Source organism: Nannospalax galili, unplaced genomic scaffold (genome assembly GCF_000622305.1).
Source record: "Nannospalax galili isolate Female #2095 unplaced genomic scaffold, S.galili_v1.0 scaffold154, whole genome shotgun sequence".
NCBI lineage: Eukaryota > Metazoa > Chordata > Mammalia > Rodentia > Spalacidae > Nannospalax > Nannospalax galili.
The window spans coordinates 774,143-781,487 of record NW_008335281.1 but is presented as its reverse complement, the minus strand read 5'-3'; the positions used below and the strand labels follow the sequence as shown (position 1 = coordinate 781,487).

At 42.6% G+C, this 7,345-nt stretch overlaps 1 protein-coding gene across 1 annotated transcript in view; it reads left to right on the top strand.

Annotated features, from left to right (window-relative positions):
• Stx11 (syntaxin 11) overlaps positions 1–7,345 on the top strand; it is a 46,645-nt gene that overhangs the window by 36,604 nt on the left and 2,696 nt on the right. The window lies entirely within an intron of this gene.

Here is a 7,345-nt window from a genome sequence, read left to right as displayed (position 1 = left end):
AAGAAAAAGAAACTAAGGCTGGAAAGATGGATCAGCCAATAAAGGTGATTGCTGCGCAAGTCCAATGATTTGAGTGTGAACTCACATAAAGGGCGAAGGAGAGACCCAACTCCACAGGTTGTCCTCTGACCTTCACACATCCACTGTAATACATGTACCACCACACACACACACACACACACACACACACACACACACACTACTTTTTTTAAAAAACTAAAAATTAAAAGAAGCTAGTATTGCTTTGTGGATTATATAGATGGACCCTCAAGTCATGCTTTTGATTTCATATCTCAGTCTACTTTTATGAATTATGTATATTCAAACAAATTACCTCAGCTCATTAGGCCTCAAGTTTCCTCACTTGAGATAATGATAATACCTCCTAAAGAGAAATGAGTTCAGATCTAAACATTGGCTGGTGCTGTGTTTGGCACTGTGTGAGCACTAGTGTGTTCACTATAGAGCAGAGTGCGTGTGTGCAGTGTGTAATGGGCAACCGTTTTGATAGACAGTGAATTTCTGGAGTGTGTCTGTCATATCTGTTGTGTGACTAGTTCCTTTGAATTAAACTTCCCTTTGTGGAGTGAAGCAGGAAGAGGCTCATGGAACTATCTGGAACATTCTACGGCTTTCATTCCCCAAGGTTAAGAGAGGGAGCTCCTCAGTGGAGCTGCCTGCAGAGTGTGCAAGGAACGTCAGAGATGCAGCTGTCAGAGTTGTCACCCAAGTGGGCTTTTCAGTGATGCAACTGCTGAGTCTCACATACTCTTATACATAGCCCCAGTCAATGCATTGGTTCACCATGCTAGCCTTGGGTAGAATCGTTTCTTTGGGCTATTGATAGTGCCTATCTGGGGTGAATAGATATCCTTTTACCTCTCTTCAGAGAAAGTCACTGAAAGCACATGGCTGCAAATGAAATCCAGCCCTCACTCACTGCCTGTTACTGACTGCCACCTTCCACTCATACATTGGTGTGAAATTCTGGGTGAGGGAACTGGAAAGTAGAAACATCAGGGATCAGCAAGGCGCACACCAAGCAGTAAGTGGAGTCCGTCTGCTTCGAAGAACTCTTTCTTGCTTTTTGCTTCATAGTTACGAGTTAAAAGAGACATTTTAAAAATTATTTTGTTCATTATTATTGCATGTGCACGTGTATGATGTGTGTGTGGGCATGCATGCACCACCACATTTAGATGGAGATCAGAGGACAGCTTTGTGGAGTTGGTTCTGTCTTTCCACCTTTACATGGATTACTGAGCTTGAACTTAGGTTGTCAGGCTTACACAGAAAGTGCTTTAAACTCAAACTTTCCTGTGAATGAACTCTAAGAAAATATTAGATGTTTTTGCCAAATGTGCTTTTAAAAATCAACCCAAGGGGGTTGGAGAGGGCTCAGCTGTTAAGAGCACTGGCTGCTAGCTGGGTGTGGTAGCCAGATGCCTTTGGTCCCAGTACTTGGGAGGCAGAGGCAGGTGGATCTCTGTGAGTTTAAGGCAAGCCTGGTCTACATAGTGAGTTCCAGGCCAGTTGGGGCTATAGGGAGACTCTGTCTCAAAAAGACTTAAAAAAAAAAAAAAAAAGCACTGGCTGCTCTTGCACCCATGTGGTGTCTAACAGGGGATCTGATGTGTTCTACTGGTCTCTCTGGGCACTGCACACATGGGTATACTTACATACATGCAGGCAGGACACTCACACACATAAAATTACAATTAAGGTCAATTTTTTTTTTAAATCAAACCCAAGTTTGTTTTTGTTTTCAACAAGAATTTTAGGCACTTTTTAAATAAAGCTTATAATGTTTGCAGATCAAAGAACAATTCTCTCAGATATATCATTTTTTAGAGTCAAGCAATGGAGCAGAGTATGAGGCTTGCTCAGTTCAGTGAAATTATTATTCATGGATTTGAGTCAACCTATGGGGAAAGTGTTCTCATTGTCTTTTAAGGGTGTGTTATTAACAGGTAAGCTAGAAAATCACTGCTAAGCTCTGTGACACAGTGAAATTTCCTGTTCCTGACCAGATAATTGTGGTGTGGGGATGACTGGGTAAGAGGAACTGAACCAAGTGGTTGAGTGAGGTCATACAGGGAGATCACAGTGGAGCAGGCTGTGATCTCATCAGGCATGGGTGAGGCCACCAGTTCATCCTGCACTCAGCTTGCCAGGCAGCTTGTCCTAATATGGGCAGCACTGCACAAGGACATGTCAGGAGGCTTTCCTGGGGGTTCATATGGGTGAGCAATGGACCTTTTCATCTATAACCATTATCTTCTTTTAATAATGCTTTAAAACATGGTATAAAACACAGGCCCAGCAGCTATATATTACAAACATATAAGAAGATGACTGCTATAAACAGTTCTCATTTAGACTCTATTGCGAACAAGATCTTTTTTTGTTTGTTGTCTTTTGTTTGGGGTTTTTTTTGTGTGTGTTTTAAGACAGGGTCTTCCTGTAGCCCCAGCTGGCCTGTAACTCAGTATGTAGACCAGGCTAGCTTTGAACTCACAGAGATCTGCCTGCTGGGATTAAAGGCATGTGCCATCACACCCAGCCAACAAGACTTTTTGCTTCATGAATAGCTTAATGCTGGGTCTAACACAAAGCTTGTGTGTCATAATATGTATATTACTTCATATTGAAACAAAAATAAATGCTAAACTTTCTGAACTTACATTAAAGCAGAATAAAATCAAACACATTTATCATAAATACAGAAAACAAGCTATATGCTTTAGCATGTGTTTCTGTCCTTTAATCTCCAAGTTCAACTCTGTAATAAACTTTGCATGATTTGATGTGTCTGTGTCTCACTACATGTCAAAATACTTGTAACATATTGCTGTAAAACCAGGAAAGATTTTATTTCTCAGTATTAGGTAAAATGTCCTTGATGTGTAAATTGGCTTCTTAGGGCTGCCGTAACAAAGTACTGCAGTCTGAATGGCTTCTAGGTGTCCAGCTCACAGCCACTGCTGCCAAAGGTAGCTACCAGTGGAACCCAGCACAAAATCATAAGTGTACTTAAATCATAAGTGTACTTAAAACATGAGATTTACTTTTGGTGTGTAACTCAATTGCACAGCTCTCCATTGTGCACTTTGTAGGTTTCAAAAGGTTGGCTACCCCCCCCCCTGCAATTTCTTATAGTTCTGGAGGCTGTGCATTCAAGGTCAAGGTGTTGGCTGAGTTTATTTCTTCTGCAGCCTGTTTCTTTGGTTTGCAGATGATTTCTGTCTTCATAGAGCCCTTCTTCTGCCCTCTTATTTTATCAGTCATATTGGATTAGAGCCCCCCCCTAAAAAAAACTTACTTTTAACTTAATTGCCTAATTACCAGCTCCATAGATAGATGCATTCTGAGATGCTAGGGTCAGGGTTCTCACATTAGGAATCTGGGAAAGAGGCATGGCAAAAGGACATCATTTAGACCATAACAATGGATGAATCATCTTTGTTGAGTAAGTATGAATAAAGCCTCTCCTTTGGGAGCAGAGATATGACTACAAATAGTGCTTATGGGGCTTTTTATTGATTTGTGTGCGTGTGTATATTTCATACAGAACATCTCAAACAATCTTAATCATCTTTATACCCCCATCCCCACTGGTACCCTCCCATAACCCCGCTTGTTTGGTGTCTGTTTTTTGAAACAGGGTCTCACTATGCAGTCCTGACGGGTCTGGCACTCACTGTGTAGACCAGACTGACCTCAGACTCAAAGAGATCTGCCTATCTGTCTCCTGAATGCTGGGATTAAAATTACTACATCCAGCCACATTGTGTTTATGAAAGATTCCCTTAGGGACAAGCTGGGAGCACTCACATGGCTGTTCTTTGTAGCATCCAGTATATTGGTTATTTAAGTGGTTATCATTCCCATTCATTGATCTTCCAGAGTTTTCATTCAAAATACAGCAAAAAAAAATGTCAAGATTATGTGTGTGGGGGATGTGTGTGTGTGTGTGTGTGTGTTTGTGGGGAGTGTATGTTCATGTTCATGTGAGTGAATACACCTGTTCATACAGATGTACACATTTATGCATGCATATGCAAGCCAGAAGTTTATATTGAATGTTTTCCTCAATTGCTCTCTGCCTGATTTTTATTTCTGGAGTCAGGGCCTCATTGAAATTGAAGCTAAATGGTTCGGGGAGGCTGGCTGGCCAGTGAGCTCTGGGATCCATTGTCTCTACCTCCCCAGCACTGGGATTACAGATGTGCATCACTGCACCTGGCCTTTTATGTGGGTGCTGGGGATCTGAATGTACATCTTCATGTTTGGGTGGCAGTTCACCAACTGAGTGATCTCCAGAAAAATGACAAGATTTTATGAACCAAGTCTAATAACAAATCCCAGAAGGCTCTAGATTCCAAAAGCCAGTGTATTTGCTATTAGAGTATTGCCACTCTTCACTAGGAATCCTATAGATAAATTATTAATATACCTGAAGGTACCATATAATAGTGAAGCTCAATCTTCCATTTTAAATACCCCCTTTGGTTAGTGCCTGCAGTAATCATTCATCTGGGAATGAAGACGTTCAAATAAACTCCTAACACTCTCGGCTATTCCACCTTTGGAGAGCCCTAGATTGTTTTCAGGAGTTGCTAGACTGAAGGTATGTTTTCAGCCTGATCTGGATTTCATATCCATCATCCATTCACAGAAGGCAGAAATTATGAAAGCCACCATCTTTCCAGTGGGGAGAGAGGCTGGGAGCTATCTTTCTTTATCAGTTCTTGGCTCTTTAAGTCTACCCTCAACCTGGGATTGTTAAAGTTCTCCAGAACTACATGACTTTCATGAACACGAAGCTGCCACAATAGGAATCTGTGGAATGGACTGTGGTCACCACCAGTGGCAGCCACTCCTCTGTTCTCATGGGTGCCACTCCTTCATTCTCATGGGTGTCAAGGCTGCTCCTCTGCTTGCCCTGGGCTGAGGCTGCTCTTCTGCTTGCCTTGTGCTGCCTCCTGTCGTTGCCGCTTCTGCCCAGTCCTGGACCCCAGGGCTGGTGAGGAGACTGTGTCAGAGGAGCCACATTCAGACACAGGAGACCAGGTTCAGTGACACAGGCCTGGTTTATTGCAGGAAGGCACAAGCTTGTATAGAGGTAGTGGTCCAATCACAGCACAGCAAGTAGGATACATTATTAGCATAACAGGTTTAGCGTCCTATCACAGTACAGCAAGTAGGATACCTTGTTAGCATAACAGACTTAGCAACCTATTAGCATAACAGACGTCCTATCACAGAATAGTGGGTAGGATGCCTCATTAGCATACTGGGTTTCACATTACAGAGCCTGGATTCCTGGAAACCACATGACCCTGACTGTTGCAATATCTAAGTGTTGCAATTTTAGATTCCAAGGGTGGTGATTAGGGAGTGGCGAGCTCTAGGCATCAGTCTCATGATCTGCCAAAGGGAGCAAATATCACAAGGCGTTCCTTGTGGCTCCAGCGGTAGGGCCATTGCCTGGGGCCTGTTGTATGGCTGTCAAGACTTTCACCCTAGGCTCAAGCCTGTCTCCCACAATGGACCGCAAATTTGGTTGTGCACTAGAATCACCGGAGCTCATTCTAGTAGCCTTAGAGTGAGCAACTGCAGTGCTAGAAAGTCACAGGCTGACTTCATTGTCTCCTAAAGGCTGAAAGCCACTTAGCTATCATCATCTCTTTGTTCCTTTGTGTTCTCTTACACAAAAGTTTATTGCTCAACAAAAGAAGGGTTAAGCAACCCTCTTCCATTCCCTTCTCCCTCCTTCCTTTCTTCCTTCTTATATCTAGTTTTCAGGCCCCACTATATGCATGCCTAAAAGGAAAGTTAGAAAGCATAAGCAGATTTCTGATGGTAATAAGTTTTCCTTTGAATTTTCTACCTGTATGTGAATTAAAATAGAACTTATTCAGCAACTTTATGAACACAGTTTACCAAGGTTTATCACAATGAAATACTAAGGTCAATAGAATTGTCTGATTTGTCTTTCTCATTTACAATGTGTCCCTCTTTTGTGATTTCATAATACAGATCAAGCTACTAAAAATGATGCTTATTTTGATGTTTTTGAGGTGCCTTCTTCTATATTTTGAGGGACCTTCAGTAAAGATGTATATTGCTAATGTTTTGGGAGACATTCTCAGAAATGGAAGCCTCTTGGTTGATCTCCTGTTGTAGTTTTCCTGATGTTTACTCCCTGGCAACCAGGAGAGTTTCTAAGTGGTAATGCATGCTCATCTGGGTCTGTTCTGAGGCAGAAAGCGTGGGCAGGAAGGTACCAGGAAGGTGGGCAGGAAGGTACCAGGAAGGCTGCCTTCTGCTCAGCACCTGACATGGGATCTTCACATTCCCCGTATCTTTCTTTTCTCCTTACCAGATTAATGACTTAGGCCTCACATGATCTTAATTTTTTACTTATAGAGGACCTATGGTATCAAGGTGTTAGGTTCTAAGAAGGAATCACTTTTTGAACATTTTACAATACCATATTCTAGGTGGTTTGCACTGTGCTTTGCTCTTAATATTGAGAATAAGACCGTTTCCCCACATAGCTCTTTTATGGCTTTAGGAGAGCATAGAATCTGTCTCCACAAAGATTCCTACTATCCTGTGTCATCAGAGTTCTCTTGGGGTTTCTTGCCCTATCAGGCAAACCATATAACATATCTTTATGTACATTTATTATTATCGTTGGGGAGGGAGGAGAGTGACTTACAACGAAAGGAACACCCAGTGCCTAGCTCTGCGCCTTAGCTCAGAGTCCATCATACCACATCCCTCCTGCGGCAAGCCCATAGTCACGCCTCAGGGGCCAGTGGTCTCGCCCCAGCTCCATAAGTGTCAGGCCAGTCTGTCCTTGAGTATGCCGGGGCTGCTGTGCATTCCTCACGCCCTTACGGCTTGCCACTTCTGTCCCAAGATGGCTCCCAGCAGCCCCTCGGTAGTCCATCCCCAGCGGCAGGCCCCTCGGAGGAACCAGCCACCTGGGGGACACCTGGTGTGTGTGATACTAGCCTTTACCATCTATCACCCTCCACCATGGTGCCCCACAAGGCTTGGTCAAGATGCACAGAAAGCTTCATTTTTCTATTCTTGCTTTGTTCATCAAAATGTATCCATTTTGTTTATCCACTTGCCACACAGTAGAATGTACTGACTTGAGCAGAAGGTTCTGGCTAGTTAATGTACTTTCCTCAGAAACCACAAGTTGTCAACCTGACTCTCAGACATGGACTCCAAAGAAGCAGTTAAATACTTAACTTTTTAAAAATAGTATTTATAGTCTTGTAGAGTTTTACTTAATAATAAAATATATGTGGGCATAAGAAAATTT